The sequence below is a fragment of the Cervus elaphus genome, chromosome 22 (assembly GCF_910594005.1).
Source record: "Cervus elaphus chromosome 22, mCerEla1.1, whole genome shotgun sequence".
Classification (NCBI taxonomy): Eukaryota; Metazoa; Chordata; class Mammalia; order Artiodactyla; family Cervidae; genus Cervus; species Cervus elaphus.
The window spans coordinates 13,766,801-13,790,053 of NC_057836.1; the positions used below are offsets into that span (position 1 = coordinate 13,766,801).

The window sequence follows — 23,253 nt, forward strand, 5'->3', positions numbered from 1 at the left end:
TGAGCCCTTTGGAAGATGACAGGAGAGACAGACAACAAGGACAAACAACAATATCCCGCAATGACATAAATTCCCTCTCCCTCCCCCTGGACCACCCTGGCTGACTGCAGGTGGGCCCGGCCATATCCAGTCCTGGTCAGGTCACGCCTTTCCTGTGGTCCAGTGTCCCTGGACTCTTGGCTTTCACTGTTATGAGCTCTGGGACATGATGCCAGATGTCAGCCACCTGCTCAATACTTTAGAGCATCGCAGGATGGTGGCACTCCTGTTACCGGTGACAGTCCACATGGATTTATTATAAATCTAACAAAGATAAATACGTATCTACAGTCTTGGCCTTTATACACTCAAAAGAACTAAAATGTACCTTAATACTCTATACTTGCATAAGTTGGTGACACTTTCTGTCCCACTAAGAATACTTACAAGCACTTAAAACATACTTGATGCTTGTCCCCCAGGAAGGAGTGTGTGTGTGTGTGTACATTCTGGTAAACTTAGGTGGAAGATGAGGCCTGGAGATGTAGTCATCTGATGTTTCTAGTTTTAGTTGAGGGACACATCTGTGAAGGAATGAAAGGAATGAAAGGTGATGTTATCACTTCCTCTGCCAACTTTGCCGCTTTTAGTTTTTTCTTTCCTTTTTTTTTTTTTAAAGGAGAGAATTTCATTGGGGATGCAGCTGGCTTCTTCCGAAGAGAGATCAAACCAGCACATTTCCTGCTCTTGACTTTCTCATTTACTCTGGACTCCATCACCAGCTGAGTTTTCCAAAATTCCTTAACTGCTCATTTCTTGATTCACATTCATTTCACAACAGATGTTTATGGAGCTCCCAGCTTGTGCAAAAGGCTCTCTCAGATACAAGATGGGGCTATGGAGGTGGCGGAGAATGGCCCATCCTTAGAGAGTTTACAATCTAATCACAGCAGCAGGCAAACAAGGTACCTACAAATACCTAAAGTAGTCACTAACGTGGTCACAGTGATGCCAACTGAGCCATCAGGGCATAGAGGAAGGAGAAATCTTTGAGGGGAAGAGCCAAGAAAGTCCTTTATGGAGAAAGTGTGGCTGAAATCAGGCTTTAAGGATGGATGTAACTGTGAGTGACAGCTGCCGGACCACAAGGAAAGATACGTGCCTGGAAGATGCGGCTTTCAGAAATGGTGTATGTGAGCAAAGGACCATATCATTTTGCTAAAACACAGAATAAGTATCAGGGAGCAGCAGCACATGTATTTATGAATATAAGTTGGAGTCCAATCACATGGGACATGACTCCCAGGGAAGATTTTAATTCATTTCTGGACGTGCAATGTGAACCTTCTATGACTCAAAAGACACTGAAATGATGAAGATGCAGACTCAGGCTCCACCCTGACCAGATCCATAAGTCAAATCCAGAAAGCATACCCCTATGGTCACAAAATATGGATGGCTGTCCTGGGTAACTCTTAGGCTCCATCCAGCCTAAGACTGAAGCTCAGTGGGCCCCAGCAGGCCATGAATGGGAAATGAACTCTTGTCTCTTGGGGTCTGGGGTGGCCAGAGCCATGTATGGATGTCGAGGATAAGAACTGGCCTGCCGGAGAGATGCCCTGGGCGTGGTTTACTCAGAAGTCCGTCTCTTCTGCAGCTTTGAAAGTGAGGATGGCCTTCCTACATCTGTGGTCCCTCGTGTTTCAGGTACCAGGCAGGCTGGTCCCCACCGCTAGCACAATGGGAGGCCAACACCCATTGTGTGTGTGCCCGCACTGCTTCAAGATCTATGCAAGCGCTATTAATTCCACTGTTCCAGACAAAGGTTCTTAAGTGGAGTAACCAGGCAGCCTCGGGCAGGTTGTCAGAAGAGTTTAGAAGGCTGACAAATATGCGAAGTCTTTACCGGGCTCTCCTCTGGGGGGGGTCATTCCCTGGACAACTTGGGCTGCCGCTGCCATGAATACAAAATTCCTTCTGAGGCCAGAAGTCCTGTGACAGGAGCAGAAAGGGAAGAGGGAGGGCCGGGGTTCCTATCTCAGAAAGAGGGTTGGAGGGATGGGAGATATAGATCAGACAACTGCCTTTCAGAGTCTCAGGTATGGTGAGGGTGGCTGGGAGGAGGCTGGGAGAGTCGTTAAAAGCACAAAATGCATGTCTTGCTAAAGGTACTCACTGCTGCGTAAATCCCACAGCAACAGCTAGATCAGCCCCAAATGCATAAGGATAAGGCTGGCCACCGACTGTGACAGCTGGACAATTAAGCTCAGTTAATACAGAGACAAGGACCAGCCAGCAAGGCCCAGGCCACCAGCATTCTGAAGAAACTGAGATCAGATTCCAGGGTGCTCAGTGGATTTAATGAGCTAGACATCCCCTGGGTCCTTTTTCCGCTTCAGCCACTTGGCAGGCTCTGCTGAATGTGGACATTTTTTCCCTCTGCTGGGCTGATCAATGTCTGAAGTCCTATCCACCGTTAAAACTCTCCAGGCCTTAACTTCGGTCAATTTCACTACCTGGGCTCAAAGTGTATGAAGGATCTGGGAAAGTCACGTGATTCTGGAGATTTTAAAAGTAACTCACTGGTGGATGGTGGTGATATTTACTATGCTGGGAAAAACAAGGGGGAAGAGCAGGTTAAGACAGTCCAGGGGAGGCCAAGAAGGCTTTCAGATGCAGGATACTGTGGATCAGGAGAGTGGTCTTGGCTGGAGATGTGAAACTGAGAGTCATTGCTCAATAGACTAAAATCTACATGAAAGATTACCTGGCAGCAGCAGAGGGGTTGCAGCTATAGGAGGAAAGAGAAGATAAAGGCAGATATGAGAATGCCCAGGATGGAGACTTGTGACCCTCCAGGATCTGAGGTCAGGAGAAGGAGGGACACAGCCAGCAAAGGGGGCTCTGATCTTCTCAGTCCTCATCCATCCTTCATGTTGAGACCAGGGTGACCTCTCCAAACTCAGTGGGTTCCTGACACCTCCCTGCTAAGGTTCTCCTGCCCACCCTACCCTGAGAAAATCTAGCACCTTAGATGTTATACAAGTCCCTTCACAACCTAGACCTAACCTTTTCTTATAGGGTCCTCAACCTCTTCTCCTGTCACAGCACTTTGAGATCATGTTTTGAGGGATATCCTGGCAGTCCAGTGGTTAAGAATCTGCCTTGCAATGCAGAGGACACAGGTTCGATCCCTGGTCCAGGAAGATCCCACATGTCACAGGGCAACTAAACCTATATGCCACAACTACTGAGCCTGCTCTCAAGAGTCCATGCTCTACAACAAGAGAAGTCACCACAATGAGCAGCCCATGTACAGCAACTAGAGAGTAGCCCCCACTCACTGCTACTAGAGAAAGCTTGCAAGCAGCAATGAAGACCCAGCTGAAAATAAATAAACATTTTTTTAAATTGTGTTTTGACTGTCTGGGTACACATCTATCTCTGTTATTAGGTGTAACTGAAGGATCATGTCATTCACACTTTCAATGCCCTGCACATAGTAGGTGTTCAAAACTTTTTGCTGAACGAGATGAAGGAAGGAAGGAGGATGAAAAGAAGGAGGGGAGATTTCTTGTGTGGGAACCTTCGCATCAAGAATGCATGACAATGTCTGTGCCATCTTCCTCCTTGGCATTTTTGGAAACCTTGAAACCTGGGTTGGGATGAGAAGAGTGCCCTCTACAGGGAGACAGAAGCAGAAACGGACACTTCCTCAAGTTTTCCCAGAAATATAAACTGCTGAGCAGGCAAAGCTGGAACTCACATCAAAGCAATCTTTTTAAGAAGCCGATTAATGATAGTGATGCTCTCAGAAGACTTGATCCTGTGTGTATATAGAGAATCCCTGAGACACAGCGCCAAAACTATTAGAACTGGCCAATGAATTCACTGAAGTTGCAACATACAAAATTAACATGCAGAAATGTGTGGCATTTCTATATGATAATAACAAACCATCCAAAAGAGAAATTAAGAAAAAACCCTGTGTATAGTCACATCAACAAGAATAAAATACCTAGGAATAAATCTAACTCAGGAGATAAAAGACCGGTACTAGGAAAACTATTAATATAAGACGCTGATGAAAGAAACTGAAGACAACACAAACAGATGAAAAGATGTACTGTGTTTTTGTATTAGAAGGATCAGTATGGTTAAGTGACCATACCACCAAGGAAATCTATGTATTCAAAGCAATATCTATTGAAATACAATGGCATTTTTCACAGAGCCAGAACAAACAATTCCAAAATTTATATGGAAACACAAAAGACCCCCAACAGCAAACAATCTTGAGAAAGAAGACCGGAGCTATAGGAAATCAGTCTCCCAGATCCAAGACTATAGTATAAACCTAGAGTAATCAAGAGAGTATGGCACTGGCTCAAAAACAGACACATAGATCAGTGGGACAGAAGAGAAAGCCCAGAAATAAACCAATGCACTTACGGTCAATTAATCTAAGACAACGGAGATGAGAATATACGATGAGGAAAAGACAGCCTCTTTAATAAGTGCTACTGGGAAAACTGGACAGTTACATGTGAAAGAATCAAACTGAACTACTTTCTCACACTATATACAAAAATAAACTCAAATATACTAAAGACAAAAATGTAAGATCTGAAACCGTAAAACTGCCAGAAGAAAACATACACAGTACATTCTTTGACACTGGTCTTGGCAGTATTTTTTGGATACGTCTTCTCAGGCAAGGAAAACAAAAGCAAAATAAAATAGGACTGTGTCAAACTAAAAAGCTTTTGCACAGTGAAGGAAACTATCAATAAAACATAAAGCAGACTATTGAATGGGTGGGGATTTTTGCAAACAATATACCTGATAAGGTGTTAATACCTAAAATATACAAAGAACTCATCCAAGACAATATCAAAAAACAAACAACTGCCCAACAATTAAAAACTGGGCAGAACACCTGAATAGATGTCTCCAAAGACATACAGATGACCAACAGACATGAAAAGGTGTTCAACATCACTAATCATCAGGGAAGCGCAAAGTAAAACCACAAAGAGAACCTCCTACCTGTTAGAATGGCCATTATGAAAAAGACAACAAAATAAATATATGCACATGATATGTACATACATATGCAGTGTTAAGCCTCTTCAGTTGTGTCTGACTCTTTGCAAACCCACGGACTGTTATCAGTCAGGCTTCTCTGTCCACGGGATTCTCCAGGCAAGAATACTGGAGTGGGTTGCCATTTCCTCCTCCAGGGGATCTTCCCGACCCAGGGATTGAACCCTTGTCTTCTGTAGCTCTCGCACTGTAGGCGGGTTTTTTACCACTGAGCCACCGGGGCAGCACATACATATGTATCCACGCATACATATATATGTGCATATACATATATCTGGACATATTAGGTGTGTACATATACAATGGAATATTACTCAGACATTGACAAAAATGAAACCTTGCCATTTGTGACAAAATGGATGGATCGAGAGAATATTGTTGTTTAGTTTCTAAGTCATCTCCCACTCTTTGGCAACCCTATGGATTGTAGCCCGCTAGGCTCCTCTGTCCATGGGATTTCTCAGGCAAGAATACTGGAGTGGGTTGCCATTTCCTTCTCCAGGTGATCTTCCCGACCCAGGGATTGAACCTGTGTCTCCTGCTTTGGCAGGTGGATTCTCTATCACCGAGTCAGCAGGGAGGCCCCTAGAGGATGTTATGCTAAGTGAAATAAGTCAGACAAAGACAAATACTGAATGATCTCACTTGATGTGGAATCTAAAAAACAAAACAAAAGAAAATGGAAAGAGATTCCTAGTAGCAGAGATCAAACAGGCAGTTTCCAGAGAGAAGGGGATGGAAGGGGTATGAAATAGGTGAAGGAGATTAAAAGGTACAAACTTCCAGTTATAAAATAAATAATGTGCTCAGAAGCTCAATCAAGTCCAATTCTTTGTGACCCCATAGACTATAGCCTTCAAGATTCCTTTGTCCATGGAATCTCCCAGGCAAGAATACTGGGATGGGTTGCCATTTCCTTCTCCAGGGGATCTTCCCTACCCAGGGATCAAACTCATATCTCCAACATTGCAGGTGGATTCTTAACCATGGATATACCTGGGAAGTCAATAAAATAAATAAGCTGTGGGGATATAATATACAACATGAGGAATATGGCAAATAACATATTATAATAATTCTGCACAGGGACAGATGGTTACTAGGCTTATCACAGTGATCATTTCATAAAATATGCAAATATTAAATTACTACCTAGTGCTTTTGAACTGTGGTGTTGGAGAAGACTCTTGAGAGTCCCTTGGACTGCAAAGAGATCAAACCAGTCAATCTTAAAGGAAATCAACCCTGAATATTCGTTGGAAGGACTGAGGTTGAAGCTCCAATACTTCGGCCACCTGATGCAAAGAGCTGAATCATTAGAAAAGACCCTGATGCTGGGAAAGATTGAAGGCAGGAGGAAAAGGGGACAGCAAAGGATGAGATGGTTGGATGGTATCACCAACTCAGTGGACATGAGCTTGAGCAAGCTCCAGGAGATGGTGAAGGACAGCGAAGCCTGGCGTGCTGCAGTCCATGGGGTCACAAAGAGTCAGACACAACTGAGTGACTGAACAAAAACAACAGCGCCGTACACCTGCAAATAACATGTTATGGTATTAATACACCAACCATATTTTAATTTAAAATTTTTTGAAGTAAATATCATGTATGACCATGTGAATGATCACTGTAGAGGATATTTTTATGTCCAGTTTTATTTATTTAATTGATTTTTGACTGTGCTGGGTCTTCATTGCTGGGCAGGCTTCTCTTTATAGTGGCTTCTCTTGTTGCAGAGCACGGACTTTCCAGTGTCCAGGCTTCAGCAGCTGAAGCTTGTGGGCTCAGCAGTTGTGGCTCCTGGGCTCTGGAGCACAGTCTCAGTTAATTGTGGGACACAGGCCTAGCTTTTCTGCAGCCTGTGGGATCCTCCCAGACCAGGGATTGAAGCTGTGTCCCCTGCACTGACAGGCGGACTCTTCACCACTGAACCAACCAGGAAGCCTCTTTATGCCCCAGTTCTTATTTTAGTCCACTGTGTCAGGAAACTTGCAGGTTTGGTTTGGCTCTGGAACCTTGTATTCCATTCACTTATTTATAAAAGAACCAATTTATACCCTGTTTCATGGTGCAGCTGAAACCACTAAGTAGTACATGTAATAGAAAAAATGGAACATGAGTAAAAGACTGAGTTTCATCCCAGTTGTGAGATCTCAGGCAACTCATAGAACTTTTTATCTGAACATTGGGCTTCTGAAACATGAAATGGGGAGAATTTTCACTGCATTCCTCTCTCAGGCTGTTGTGGAGAACAAACAGAATAATGTCTATGAAAGCATTTTTTAACTTTAAAGAAAATTTTATTGAGGAATAATTTACACACAATTAAATTTATAGAGCTTAAGTTTTTCCAAATGTACATACCTGTTTTTTTGTATGTACAAAGTGAGTTTTTCCAAATGTACATACCGTGTAATGCACGTGTGTGCATGCTAAGTCATTCAGTTGTGTCTGACTCTTTGCGACCCCATGGACTGTAGCCTGACAGGCTCCTCTGTCCATGGGACTCTCCAGGCAAGAATACTGGACTGGGTTGCCATTTCCTTCTCCAGGGGATCTTCCCACCCCAGGGATCGAACTCCCATCTCCTGCAGCTCCTACGTTGGCAGGCAGATTCTCTATCACACTTAGAGAAGGGCTCGAGGCCTAACTCAGCCCATGTGGGCCTGGTGCAGCTGGGGGTCGATGCCCCACACATACTCAGATTCACCACCCTGGGATGGACAGGAGGTGAGGCAGCCTTCCAATGGAGAAGAGGGACCCTTGGACTGACCTTGGCAGCATCGGCATTTCCAAGAGCGATGTGTTCAATTTGTCCAGCAAGGCTGGGAGTCAGCACTTTGCAGAACAGACATGATTGTCTAGAGAGCAAATCAGGAAGGACACTTTGCAATTAGAGAAGCTGTGATGGAGGCAGGAAAGTCAGGGTTCTGGGGAGAGAGGAGGAACTGCTGACTGCAGGGATCGGTCACCATGTCACAAATGCAGGCAACAGACCGGGCTGGACAGGTCCCTGACTGCCTCTCCGTCACATGGAAAGAACCCTTCCCACTCTTCACCCTCAGACCCACTCCTTTCTGGCAGGGAGAGGGGGCTTCACGGCTCACCAAGGTTGTGCCCCAGATCCTACAAACCTCAGTCTTAGACTCTCCAGGAATATCAAGAGCTCAGGTTGGGAGGGAGATGGTAAATGCTATTTTGCACAGAAAAAGTTTATCACCATTTTTGAAAGTAATAAAGAGCCTCCCTGAAGAGTGATCTTTCAATGATTGACTTTTGACTCCATTTCTTCTAGAATGTGTTTCTCAGCTATATCAACTCCGTATTGGGCATTTGCTCAGTTGAAGAGCCCTCAGCGTTCTGCACATTTTTTGCACAATAGGCTTTATAACACCCTGTCTTGCTTACCCAGTACCTTGGCAGCAAACAGGATGCATCTCATACCTCTGCTCCAAGAGATGTTTTCACCTAAACCATCGGTTTTTAGGTGCAAATGCCTTTCTGAGTCAATCTATCTCCCTTTTGCATGATGGTGTTTTGGGCTTCCTTCCATCCTTGGGGATGAAAAAATGTACTTTCCATCTGTGCCAGTTATTAATTTCACGTCTTGCAGCTCCACCCGCCTCCCCCAGCCTTCTCCCGCTTTGTAATACTGGAGCTGGACTCTGCAGGCTAGCTTTCCCGTTGCCAGCTGGCTGGCCCTGAGGCTGGACAATAGGAGCGTGGGCAGGGCAATGCATGGCTGGGAGAGAAAGAAGGGCTTTTTTCTCCCCCTTCCCTGTGTCTGTTTTTCAGAGCGGCAGCATGCAGACACCCCAGTGGTGTTGCAGGGGGTCGGCAGGCTGCCCTCGGCCACCGGCTCTGGGTACCTTCATCCTCGCCAGCATCACCACCACCTTGCTGCAGGCAGAGTGCTCCCTGACCCAGGAACCTCCCCTCTGGGGTCTGAGGCCCGCGGGCATGCAGGCTCTTTACTCTGAGTTCCTAAGCTTCTTCCTTGTCCACTTTTCCCTTCATCCTCTTCCCCTTAGAGTTCTCCAGGCACCCTCTCCATAGCGCCAGTCTCTTCTACATTGAACAAATCTTCCTATTACATTTCCCTCTTCAAACTTCCTGAGTTTTTTTTTTTTACAGATGCTAAAACCATCACCAAATGGAAAATGTTAACTACCTGATGACCATGAACACATACCCCCAGGCCTCCTGGAGGCTGAGGACTGATAATGTTCACCCCTGTGACACCACCCTGGTACCACCATCAGCCCATCAGAGAACCACACGAGCAGATCACATACCCTGGACCCTCACCTCCCTCACCTGGCCTTTAAAGGTGCTTTCTTGAGAAACCCTTTAAGGAGTCCAGGTGTTCTGAGCACCTAGCTTTCCTGGACTCTTTGCTTGGCACCTGCAATAAACGCTCCTTTCCTTCTTTACAACCTGGTGTCGGCAGATCAACTTTACTGCACTCAGAGGAATGGACCGAGTTTGGTTCAGTAATGAGTTAAGTTCTGGAGATTGCAGTCTTGGGAAAGTAGAGGGAACACAGCAAGCCAGAAGTCTCAAGCAGTAAGAGAAGTAAAGCATTTTATAGTTTAAGGGAACATGAGCATAAATGTTATATTTTCTAAGTACATGTACATCTCAGTTCAGTTCAGTCACTCAGTCGTGTCCTACTCTTTGTGACTCCGTGGACTGCAGGATGCCAGGCCTCCCTGTCCATCACCAACTCCCGGAGTTTACTCAAACTCAGGTCCGTTGAGTCGGTGAGGCCATCCAACCATCTCATCCTCTGTCGTCCCCTTCTCCTCCTGCCCCCAATCCTTCCCAGCATCAGGATCTTTTCAAATGAGTCAGCTCTCTGCATCAGGTGGCCAAAGTACTGGAGTTTCAGCTTCAACATCAGTCCCTCCAATGAACACCCAGGACTGATCTCCCTTAGGATGGACTGGTTGGATCTCCTTGCAATCCAAGGGACTCTCGAGAGTCTTCTCCAACACCACAGTTCAAAAGCATCAATTCTTCGGCGCTTAGCTTTCTTTATAGTCCAACTCTCACATCCATATATGACTACTGGAAAAACCATAGCCTTGACTAGATGGACCTTTGTTGGCAAAGTAATGTCTCTCCTTTTTAACATGCTGTCTAGTTTGGTCATAACTTTTCTTCCAAGGGGTAAATGTCTTTTACTTTCATGGCTGCAGTCGCCATCTGCAGTGATTTTGGAGCCCCCAAAATAAAGTCTGTCACTGTTTCCACTGTTTTCCGATCTATTTGCATGAAGTGATGGGACCAGATGCCATGATCTTAGTTTTCTGAATGTTGAGTTTTAAGCCAACTTTTTCACTGTCCTCTCACTTTCAAGAGGCTCTATGATCACTTATTACATTCACGAGTCTATACGTGCACATGTGTACATGCACACAGACACATATATTAAAGACAGGCTGACACTGAGCGGCTCTGCCACATCCATAATGCTTAGAAGACCCCAGACAATCCCCTCTGAGGAATCTCAGAGTCTCATTCACCATGACCTCTAAATATTGTGAATTGATACAGGACATCTTCTTAACCAGAGGCTCGGGGTCACAGGAAAAGAATGAAGGGTGGGTGCTGACAATGCCAAGGCTCCAGTAGGTGAAGATTCAATAGAGACCAAGAACAGCCCTTGAGAAGTCCCGCTGAGACCCCCTGGAGGGGTGTGAGCTAATCCTGGCTCCAGGATGCTAACCCCAGGGCGCCCTCTGGTGGAGCTTAGCAGCTATTGCCAGTGTGGACCTGCGTGAGGTCAGAGTCAGGACCATCCTTTCTCTTGTTTGAGAGCTCATATGCCCCTTCCCTCCCCTGCCTCCAGCTCCTCACACACAGGATTCCACCCCTGCCTTCTCGACCCAGGAGAGTCAAGATTGTTAGGAGAACCTCAAAGAAAGATATTTCACTGCCTCCCTGGCCAGTCATTCCAACCACTCTTTTTTTCCCCCTAGAGCTCTGTCCCTACCTTTCTGATCCAGAGGTAAGGATACCTGTGGGGATTCAGCCAGGTGAGCAGCCAAAGACTGCTGCTGTTCATTCGCAGACTTGTGCTGAGCCCAGGAGGAGCTGGGCACTGGGTTTGAAGTCCAGTACTCACAGCCCAGGGGGTGTCCTGACCCTCAGCTGTCCTCACCCATGCAGCCATCACAGCTGGGAGACCCGTGCTGCTTTACCGATGGGGCAGCTGAAGCACAGAGGGGCCACACGGCCTGCAAGTGCTCCTGGCAGGATGTGAGCCCAGAATGCCTGGCTCCAGAGTCTATATTGCTAAATACCATATTGTGCTAGATACAGACATATAGCATATGCCTCACTCACAGAGATCTGAAGTCTGGTGGGTGTATTCCCAAAACTCATTATTCTTTCAAAGTGGGGGCGAGCAATCCCACAGAAGGACATATACCCTGAGAAGATCATAATTTAAAATGACACATGTACCTCAGTGTTCACTGCAGCACTGTTTATAGTAGCCGAGACGTGGAAGAAACCTAGATGTCCACTGACAGCAGATGAATGGATAAAGAATTTGTGGTACATATATACAATGGAATATTCCATTCCATACAGTGGAATATTACTCAGCCTGGATCATTTGTAGAGACGTGGATGGACCTAGAGTCTGTCACACAGAGTGAAGTAAATCAGAAGGAGAAAAACATAGACAACTGCTTTCAGCTGATTTATTAGATCCAAGAAAACTGTATGTAAATTAAGTTATACTTTCCTGGTGAATATGGCAAGGAAGGAATCTATAGGTTTCTGAAAAAGGAGTCTCAGAAGACCAACAACATCTTTGGTCAAAAAGTAGGAAACTCACTGGGAGAATTCAATGCACAAGGCCCCGGGGTAGTGCACACCACACGCTTTAAGTTTGCTTTTTCTGCTGTAGCAGCCACACCCATCACAACCTTGGTCCTCTGTGACAGGCGTCTGATCACCAGTTCTCGCAGTGGATTAGTGACCCGAGACAAGAACAAATCAGCTGAAGGAGAGAAACATAAACCATCACGTCGGGCTGTTGGCAGAGATCCTGCTGCCCGTGATTCAGAGGCCAGATGGCAAGGGATGGAAAAGGGCTCTGCGGGTGGATGCAGTGCCGAGACCCATGCGGGCCAGGCAGTAACACACACACACACACGTATCAGGGCTCCAAGCACCCCTTGGTCACCTGGCGACCCTCATGCTGCCAGACAGCTGGAGACCTGCCTGCTCTTTTCAGGCTGAGGAGGAGCGGGCATAGGGCCAGCTGGGCTTGGGCAGCCAGACGCCAGGACTGGTCTCAGATACAGTGGGGACTTAGCTCCTCATACGATTCAATTCATGTCTCTCTCACCCTGGTGAACAGGATCCACTATCCCATCGTAGGAGACAAATCAAAGAGACTAATGTTTCTGGGCTTTTCCTCCTTGATAGACATAGGTACAGACATAGATACATGTACAGATATAGGTACAGACATAGATACATGTATAGACATAGGTACAGACATAGATACATGTACAGATATAGGTACAGACACAGATACATGTACAGATATAGGTGTATGTAGATACACACATGGGCTTCTCAGGTGGCTCAGCAGTAAAAGAATCCATCTGCCAATGCAGGAGGCGAGGTTAGAGATGCTGGTTTGATCCCTGGGTTGGGGAGATCCCCTGGAGAAGGAAATGGCAACCCACTTCAGTATTCTTGCCTAGAAAATTCCAGGGACAGAGGAGCCTGGTGGGCTACAGTCCATGGGGTTGCAAAGAGTCAGACATGATTGTGTGTGCACGTGCGCACGCGCACACACACACACACACACACACACACACACAGAGATAATCATGTAGGAGTGAACCCAGAACAGAAGTTCATTCTAAAACCTCAGTTTAGGGGGCAAGGGAAGTTTGCTCTCCACCCAGATAGTCATCACCCTCCACATCCACAGGTTCCCCATTCATGGATTCAACCAACTGTAGATTAAAATATTTGCAAAAAATAGTCCAGAAACCTCAAAAAAATGAAACTTGAATTTTGCACATGCTGGCAATTATTTAAATAGAATTTACATTGTATTTACAGCTCATTATTTTAGGTGATCTAGAGATGATTTAAAGTATACAGAAGGATGTGTGTATACATGTTAGAGCAGAAAGACCCCGTGCTCACTTCCTCTCACGAGCACACCAAAAATCACAATTATCTGCAGAACAACCACAGATGAGAGAGACCAGAAGGGTTCAGTAAAATCTGATCATTACCAGATGAGTAAAGTCCCATGGACTGCAAGGAGATCAAACCAGTAAGTCCTCAAGAAAATCAACCCTAAATATTATTGGAGGGACAGATGCTGAAACTGAAGCTCCAATATTTTGGCCATGTGATGCAAAGAACCAATTCATCGGAAAAGACCCTGATGCTGGGAAAGATTCAGGGCAGGAGAAGGGAGCAACAGAGGATAAGATAGTTGGATGGCATCACCAACTCAACGGACATGAGTTCGAGCAAACTCTGAGAGATAGTGGAGGGCAGAGGAGCTTGGTGTGCTGCAGTCCATGGGGTCACAGAGTTGGACACAACTGAGTGACTGAACAACAATGGCTGAATGAAGTGAGAAATTTAACCCTGATGAAGACCTAAATTATGAGATCACAGGTTTCAAATAAAAGGAAGAGTTTTGGGGGGATGGAGACCTAGAATTACTCTGTTGTAGATTTCAAAAGATGTGACCTACAGCGTTAAATAAAAAAGAAAGAAAGAAAGGGAACTTCCCTGGTGGTCCAGTGGTTAAGACTCTGAGCTTCCAATGCAGGGGGCTCAGGTTTGATCTCTGGTCCCTGGTCAGGGAACTAAGATCCCACATGCTGCATGGCCAATAAAGAAAAGAAAGATAGAAAAAAAGAGAAGCTAGCAACCCCCTCATGGACTTAGACGTGGCCTTCTCCCTAAGGAGGACCGTGAGAGTGGAAAAGCTGGGTGAAATCAGAAGTGGCCTGGGTGTGAAACAGCTGGTCCTCCTCTGTTCCCTTGGATGCTGGCATCCTTCAAAATGCCTCCTAGGCCTCAGATCACTTCCTACGCTTAACTTAGGTGAGCTTGTTCCTTCCAGGACTTCCAGGGCTCAGACAACCTCTAATCCAAACATGACCTTCGAGTCTCTATCTCTGGTCCTGCTCTTCCCCTTGAGCTCCACCACCAACCAGAGAAGAGTCTTTTAAAAGGCAATGTATCAAGATCAGACTTAATTATCTCCCTGTCTTCATTAGTCAGGACTCTCGGTTACTAGTGTCAGAAACCCAATAGCAACTACCTCCAGCAGAAAGGGTAATTTACGGGTTCATGTTAACCAAACTGTAGGACAGGAGGGGATGAAATTAACTCCAGGGATGCCTGGAACCAGAGGCTGAAAGACCACCAGAACTAACTTCCTTCTGGGCCTCACATCTGTGTCTCTGCCAAGGTTAAACTTTTTTCTACTGAAGGCCAGTTTTTTTTTTCCAAATATTAGAGACATAACCACTAGCATCGCTAAATTTGCAACTTGACAGATTCACCATTGGAAAAAAAAAAAAAAACAGCTCTTTCCCCTAGTGATGATTCAAAATTCAGAATTATCAGGGAAGGTCTCAGATTGGGGTCACATGCCCATATGTTGATCAAACACTCCGGACAGGGTGAAGACAATAAGATAATATGATTGAACTACCTTGTATCTGGTATCCACCCTTGGATCAATCATTATAGCTAAGGAGATGGCTTTTTATTAAATGTTTTATTATTTTTAAATTTACATTTAAAAGGCAGTTCTTGGGAAGGGTGACATATCGAAGTTTTGGGACAGGGGAGAACAGGTACGTCCAGGTGTGTCTGCTGTTCCCAAGAGATGGTAAATAAAACACTGATGTCCGCCACATTCTCCAAGGATGCTCTGTGCTCCATACTCTTTTTCTGAGGCCGCATGTCCGACTTGTGGGGTCTTGAACCTTGGCATTGAGAGCGTAGAGCCTTGATCGCCGGCCCTCCAGGGAATTCCTTGTGCCTGTATTCTTGATCTCCACCCACAACATCTCGGTTTATCCAGTCTCGCCGACCGTGCCTCAGCTTCCTAAGAACTTTGGTCAGTTTCCCAAACAAAATCCAATCTCCTTCACTTAGAATACGAAGCCCCTCCCACCCTGGCCCGAGCCCTCTCTCCAGCCACATCCCCTGTGATTCAGCTGTTCCACTCTGCTTCCTGATTAGCACACGTGGCTGCCACGCCCGCACACTGTTCCTCAGACACAGACCACCTCCGTCCCTTCCAGCCCCGTACATTCGCCCAAGCTCACGTCTGCCTGGACTGGACTGTCCTTTCTCACTTGGTCAGCTGTATACCTTCCTTCATGGGAAAAAACCCTGATGCTGGGAAAGACTAAGGCAGGAGGAGAGGGGGGAGACAGAGGATGAGACGGTTGGATGGCATCACCGACTCAATGGACATGAATTGGAGCAATCTCCAAGAGATACTGAAGGACAGAGAAGCCTGGCGTGCTGCAGTCCATGGGGTTGCAAAGAGCTGGACACGACTGACTGAGCAACTGAACAACAAGATTAAGGTAGGAAGTGGCCTCACCCTCAAGTTAAATCCACCTGCTCTCCAGGCACGTCTGACACCTTTGTATATCCCAGGATGTGTGAGTTCATCTCTCTGATCAGCACTTTCACACGGAGTTATCTTTCATTTGTTGACCCGTGTATCTCTTCACTTGACCAAGAGACCTCAGAAGGTGAGGACCACACATTCTTCATCTTTCAAGTTGGTCCTAGCACCAGCCTGGTAGGTGAATGAATGGCTATCCCCTGGCATACAGTGGATGGCCAATCGATCTTTTTTTTCATTTTTTTTTTCTTGAAGTATAGTTGATTTACAGTGTTTTGTTAATTATTACTGTATGGCAAAGTGATTCAGTTATACATATATAGCAGTCTTTTTTCATATATTCTTTTCCATTATGGTTTATCATAGGACATTGAATAGAATTCTCTCTGCTGGACAGTCGGACCTTGTTGTGATGTTTAACGACTAAAGCAACAATCAACAGTTTCTAATGTTGAGCATTCATTTGGTAGTTTTAATAACTGAAGCCTCATATTACCAAAACTTCTTAGTTCTTTTTATTCTCTTTAGGATGTGAGTGAATTAAAGGCTAATGAGTGGGTGGGTTTGGTTTCATTACTTCCACCCCAAATACTTTATTCAGATTTGCCAAAGTGAAAATCACTCAGTTGTGTCTTTGCAACCCCATGGACTATACAGTCCATGGAATTCTCCAGGCCAGAATACTGGAGTGGGTAGCCTTTCCCTTCTCCAGGGAATCTTCTCAACCCAGGGACTGAGTCCAGGTCTCCCACATTGCAGGCAGGTTCTTTACCAGCTGAGCCACCAGGGAAACCCAAATGCTACTGCAATAATCACCGCCCCATACTGCTGTATATTTCTGAAGCTTCTTCACTGCCATATTAGTCCAGATAGTACATAGATTTTGATCTTCCCTGAGTTCCAAAGTGCACACTGTGCCATTGGCAGGTAAGTGAACCATAAACCTGTGGCACTGGCTACACATTAAATAATGCAAATGCCTGGTTTCCCATCCTGAGTTTTTCCCCTTGATTAGCAGCTTCCAAATAGCTGTGATGTGTAAATTGTTATCAAGATGAAGGGCATTTATTTTTGAGTGATTTAACTGTGCATGTGCATAAGAGTTGATTCGAGGTGAACGCCCCTCCATCTCACTTCTCTGCAATTTGCTTTCTCTTGTAGAAGACCAAGGCATGAAGTCAGCCACTTGGGATGCCACCGTATTCTCTCCGCTCTAGGTGGCGATTTACCACCCCGGGTTGTGCCAGCTACCTTATCCTGCATGACCTCAGTCATTGGGGGAAATTCCTCAAAATCTAGAGCCCCCCTGAGGTTCTTGCCTGCCCGTGGGTGGCAGACAACCTGTGTGACAGTAGAACACACCCCTGGTGCTATCATTCCTCTTATTACAATGGACCAGACCCTCAAAGGTCATCCGGCAAGAGGGTCCACATTCTCTCAAACAGCTCTGGCTACACTGAAAACACCCTTGCTCTCTGCTGCTTCACCCTTTATTTCAATATATGCTGCTTCTTATTTGGTTTTCTTCTACTTGCCTTTTTATGGTCCACGTTTGATGCTAAGCCGGAGAGCTGTGAACATAAATTGCTTTGCAGAGGTGACCTTGCTTTTATTTTCAACAGCTTTGAGAGAGTGGGAGCTGTGTTTCACAGAAGACAGGAGCCGGAATGGGCCTTCGACCACCTCCTTGTTCTACAGACACGCAGCTGAGCCCCAGGGGGAGGAAGTGGCCTGCCAAGGTAGGGGAAGAGCCAAGATGAGACCTGGGTTAATGCAGGTGACTCTAAAACCAACAAAGAGACGTGCCAGTATTGAAGGCAACGAGCTAGGTTCTGCCAGAAGAAAAGAGAAGAAAATGGTTCAGATGGTACGGAATCTGCCTACAATGCAGGAGACCTGGGTTCAATCCCCTGGGTCGGGAAGATCCCCTGGAGAAGGGAATGGCAACCCACTTCAGAATTCTTGCCTGGAGAATCCCATGGACAGAGGAGCCTGGCAGGCTACAGTCCACGGGGTCGCCAAGAGTCGGACACGACTGAGTGACTAAAGGACTGAGGACCTGAGAGCAGGCCACGGTCACCTAGGAAAAGCCAAAGCATTAAGTGCTACTGCTATTATCGTTGACGATGAAAGTATACGAAGCCTTCTCAACAGAGAGTCCTCGGGCTGGAAGGAATGTCTGAAATCCCTCTACCCGGGCGCACCACGCGCTCTGCCCCCAGCACGCCGGGACTGTCTGGAAGTGGGCTGGCATCCAGATCACAGACGGATTCTTCCCGTGCTGCTTGGCCTGTCTGTGCCTCAGGTCTCCTCGCCTGCATCTCGTGCTCTCAAGCTCTTTGAGAGGCGAAGGTCTATGTTGGGCTCTGACTCGGGCTCCGCAAGGTCACTTCTCCCAGACCTTCTGGGCCTCCACCTTGGCCCAAAGGGATGGACGCCCACCTCTGGGAAGAACTCAGCCAGCCATAAAACCGGGCCCCAGAGTGGAGCTGCCAACATACGTCAGACACTGTGTCGAGCGCCTTCATGTGCCCAGTCTCTGATAACTTACAACAGCATTAAAAGCCAAAGAGGACTTCCTTGGCGGTCCTGGTAGTTAGGGATCCGCCTGCCAGTGCAGGGGACATGGGTTTGACCCCTGGACCATGACAATTCCACATGCCAAGGGGGCAACTAAGCCCAAGCACCCAAATTACTGAAGCTGGTGTGCCCTAGAGCCCATGCTCCTCATAAGACAGGCCGTGCTCCTCAGTAAGAGAGGCCACTTCAATGAGAAGCCCACGCACCACTCAAGCACAGCCCCCACTCGTGGCAACCAGAGAAAGCCCATGCGGCAATGAAGACCCAGCACAGCCAAAAATAAATAAAAATAAATAAATACACAAATCCGAAAAAAAGACAGAGCAGCAGCAGCTCAGAGGAGCTGGGTGACTTCCCCCAGGCACATGGTTAGAAAGGGGCTAAGCTGGGTCTGTCACACAGGGTGGTCTGACTCTGACACCTGAATTTTCTATGACAGCACACTGCTTTACAAACAGAAAATGCTAAACCCATAACATGTGTATTTTTTAAATGTTAATCTTATAATACATAGATTTTTTTTTTTCCAAATGGAGGGTATCAGTGCCAAGCTCAGGCAACGACAGCCACGTTACAACAAAGAGGCAGGAAAAGCTAGATCACTGGCCGGGTGACCACAAAGCCTGTGTCTGGGGTCTCCGCCAGCTCTGACCCTGACATGTGACCTCGGGAGTCAACTTCCTGTCCTCGCAGTGACAGGTTATTACCTAACCCTCCACCCCACCTCCATTTCACAGGAACAGTGTGAAAGTTTACCTTTTAAAATTTCGCAGTGCAGCAAGTTCAATTCCTTGCACTTTGAGAGAGGGATTTCAGAAATGGGTGTTTTGGGACTTCCCTGGGGGTCCAGTGGCTAAGACTCTGCACTCCCAATGCGGGCGGCCTGGGTTTGATCCCTGGTCAGGGAACTCGGTCTCACATGCCACAACTAAGACCCAGTGCGGCCAAATAAGTAAATAAATAATATTCAAAATGTTAAAAGAAATACGTGTTGATATGTCAAAGATTCCCATTTTAAGCTAAGTTTAAGGCCCAACTTTTGGACACACGTTTGGTAAAGAACATAGCGTATGCAGAATGTCCTAAGGTGCTGACTTTGCAATGGAGTAAGCCAAGAAAGAAGTTATAGGATTAGAGATGGTGATTTTACTTAATTTGATGACTGGAGAGGGAAGCTTTGAAGAGTTAACTATTTTTGTCTTTATGGACTCGGAAAGTACTCCGAAATTATTTGCTGGGTGACAAAAAATTTCATATGAGAAAAGAAAATAAAGATGCAGTGATGGGATGGGAAAAGGTTATCTGGGCAAATCTTTTAGAGAGGTTAGGTGTGCTGTGCCGAGCAGCTTCAGTTGTGTCCAACTCTGTGCGACCCCATGGACTGTAGCCCACCAGGCTCCTCTGTCCATGGAATTCTCCAGGCAAGAATACTGGAGTGGGTTGCCATTCCCTCCTCCAGGGGATCTTCCCGACCCAGGGATCAAACCTGGGTCTCCTGCATTACAGGCAGATTCTTTACTGACTGAGAGCCCCTGTTGGACATGATGCCAATTAAAAAAAAAAAAAGTGGGACAAAGAAATTTTTCCCCCATCCTTTCCGCGGGCAGGCTTCAGACATAATACCCCATCACACTGTTTTGGTGGTATCTAAAACAGAAGAGAAGATGTGTATGTTTTAAAGAACCTGATGTAGGGAGTTCTTGCATTGTGTGCTTCAAACAAAATGCAATTGCTTTAAAAAGAAATAAACAAAATGTTAAGAGGTTACTGTTCGAAAGGGGCTCACTTCTCCCAGCAATTATTACAAAAGGGATGAATGCAGGCCCGTATGGACTTGAGCAGAGGAGACCAGAAACTTCCTGGGGGGTCCTTTCCCCCTGTTCTCCACAGTTTAGCGCTGGGAGCGCAGCGCCTGACTTTGCTGTGCACAGTCTGGGTGAGATGCTGCCCTCTAGTGTCCACTGCTTACAATAGCATCTCACCGCCCAGATGCTGGTCTAATTAGGAACCCCCTGTAATGCGATGGACGTGAGCTTGAGCAAGCTCTGGGAGTTGGTGATGGACAGGGAAGCCTGGCGTGCTGAAGTCCATGGGGTCACAAAGAGTCGGACACGACTGAGCGACTGAGCTGAACTGTAAGGTGGTCTCTGACCTCCAGCCAAACACAATCACCCTACGGAGCAAAGCCATTCAGAAAGGATAATCAACATTAAGGAGTTTGATGAATTAAAATCGTCTTCTGAGAAAACTATGAGAGGAATGCGCACAGCGCTGAGATGTGAGGATGTCGAGTTCCCTTACCCCTCCTGATTGTGGACCACACGTGGATACAGCATGGAACACGCACAGAACACCTAGTCCCCGGGCCCTTCCTGGGCAGACACAGTCCAAGGGGTGCAAGGAACAGGAAGCGGTGGCAGGTCCAACCTTCACACTGAGTTCCTAACCCTGCCTCGTGGGAGCAGGGGTTTGGGAGTTCCAGGCAGGATGGAAAACTTCTTGGTGGCAAGCTGATGAGCAAAATAGACTGACACAGACGGTCTTTCAGTCTTAACTTGTGACTTGGAGCTCCTTGAAGGAAGGCCGGGTTTTCACCGCTGTATCTTGCCTGGCACATTGTCCATATAGATATTCAGCTATTGTTTTGTTGCATGAATGAATATGTTCACTTATAATTTCTCTTGAGGAAGAAAAAACTAGTTCAAATAAATAATTAATGGGTCTAGAGAGAAAAAGAGAGCAGCCTCTGACATTTAGAAAGTGGCCATAAACTTGCAGTGGGGTCGCAAAGAGTCAGACATGATTGAGCGACTGAACTGATAAACCTGCAGAATACCAACCTCAGAAGAGGTTATGAGGAGACTCTGGCTAGATGAGACAGAGCAAGTTCACTCCATAACTGTGTCTAAGCACAGATAAAAATAAGGTCAGTGAGCCACCCATGGAATACCAAACCACCACCCCTTAGCCGAAAGGAGCATCTGTTGCTCTGTGACCAAGTCCAGCTCATCCTCCGGCTCGTCTTCCTTTCCCACAGATAAGACCCATCGAAATGCCCAGTTGCAGACTTGCCTGCTTCCTGGCAGCCTCCAATCTTGGGCAGAGCCCCACATCCTTAGAGGCTCCCCCCAAATCCTCAATAAGCTCTTCCTAAGCCCCGCTTGCTGGGACTCCCCATGGCTCCAGGTCTGGACTCTCCCTGGCTACAACCCTGATTGTTTAGCTTCAGGGCTGCTTCTGGGGCTATTTGGCTGAAGGGCACTGACCAAGTAAGTGCTAAGAAGAAAAGAATGCCCGGGACTCCGAATGTGGAACCTGTCAGGCTCCCAAGAGCTCTGGGTCTTAAATGTTAACACCCAATAACCCTTCCTGAGGCATTCTCCTAAGCACTCCAGTCGGCTCTTGACAGGAGGTAGGCACTGTTGTTGTTTAGCCACTCCGTCGTGTCTGACTCTTTGCGATCCCCCTAGACTATAGCCTGCCAGGTTCCTCTGTCCATGGGAGTCTTCAGGCAAAAATACTGGAGTGGGTAGCCATTCCCTCCTCCAGGGGATCTTCCCAACCCAGGAATCAAACCTGTGTCTCCTGCATTGGCAAGCGGGTTCTTTACTGCTGAGCCACTGGGGAAGCCTAGGCGCTGTTATTATCCCCATTTACAGACAAAGAGGTGCAGCATGAAGAGGTGAAGTAACCTCTGCCTCTGCAAGGTCAAACAGCTGGCAGGAGATGGAACCAGGGCTCAGCCTGGTTATCTGACCCCAGAGCCCAAGCTTCAGATAGACGGGACTCTGAAGGTAGAAGGAGGAATGTGCGTGCGTTTTCTGGGCTAGCAGTGGGAGCGGGGGAGGAAGGCATAAGCAAAGGCCCAGGAACAGGAAAGAACAACTCTGCATAATCAGCATCTGGATTCCAAGTCGAATAAAAATCTCCGAAACATCCGCTGATGTCCCAGTCACCATGCAAACTCCTTCTCCACCCCCACCCCCTCCTCCACACTGACCTGGCCCCCTGGAGGCCAGACCTCCAAGCCAGATGCAGGCACTGGGGTGACAGATTCTGTTTCTTGAAGTGGCTTGGATCCTGCCATCTTCACTCGAAGGATAAAGAATGTTCCATTGGCCCACACCCACACCTGTCCCTCATCTCCTGGAACCTGGAGGCATAGTGGGGTGTGGCCAGGCCCAGAGTCCCCCTAACTAGCACTTGCCCCTCTTTCTGATCTGTGTGTCCAGACGTCAGTTCTCAGGGAAGCCTCCTCTGATCCCCTGGGATTGGCTACATCCTTGGTCACAGGCTGCCAAGCAGCCTTAACGTCCCCTTTACTAAAGCCTGTGACAGTTCAGGACGTCCTCCTGCTGGACCACGAGTCCCACGGGGCTGGGGCTTTGCTGGACTGGGTTGCTGCCTGGCAACTCCCTGGAACTCAGAGACGTGAACTGGAGGGGGACGTGCTGAGTGGCGGGAGACTGGGGAAGAACCAGGTCAATCCCTTTCCCTTCCCATCCCAAACCCTTGCCTCTTGGCCCTCAGTCAAGTCAGGTGTTCCTAGAGAAATGCAGCCACAGGTTGTTCTTCTACCAAGAGCCCGGTCGGTCCCCAACAAACTTTACCTTCTAAGAAGTGACTGTCCCCCTCTGGTGAGTTATTTAAGGTCGCCCGGAGCCAGCGAAGTCAGAAATAAGACTCAGATCAGTGCTCCCAAGGTGGTCTCTTTCTTAAGCGAATAAAGAGGAGGAACTGGGCCGGACATTGATTCTCCATGACTTCTCTAAGAATGTTCATTAAATATGGACTGAGAATGTCTACTAATTCTGTATGGGACCTGCAGAGATACTCAAGTGTCATGAGCCCTTCAGGACAAGATATTTCTTGAAAAAGGAACAGGAAAACACAAGAAACACCATCTGGGTTCATGGTTAATATTGCAGAGATGA

At 46.8% G+C, this 23,253-nt stretch overlaps 1 protein-coding gene across 1 annotated transcript in view; it reads right to left on the reverse strand.

Annotated features, from left to right (window-relative positions):
- Nucleotides 1-23,253, reverse strand: part of CRACR2A (calcium release activated channel regulator 2A) — a 153,873-nt gene that overhangs the window by 128,841 nt on the left and 1,779 nt on the right. The window lies entirely within an intron of this gene.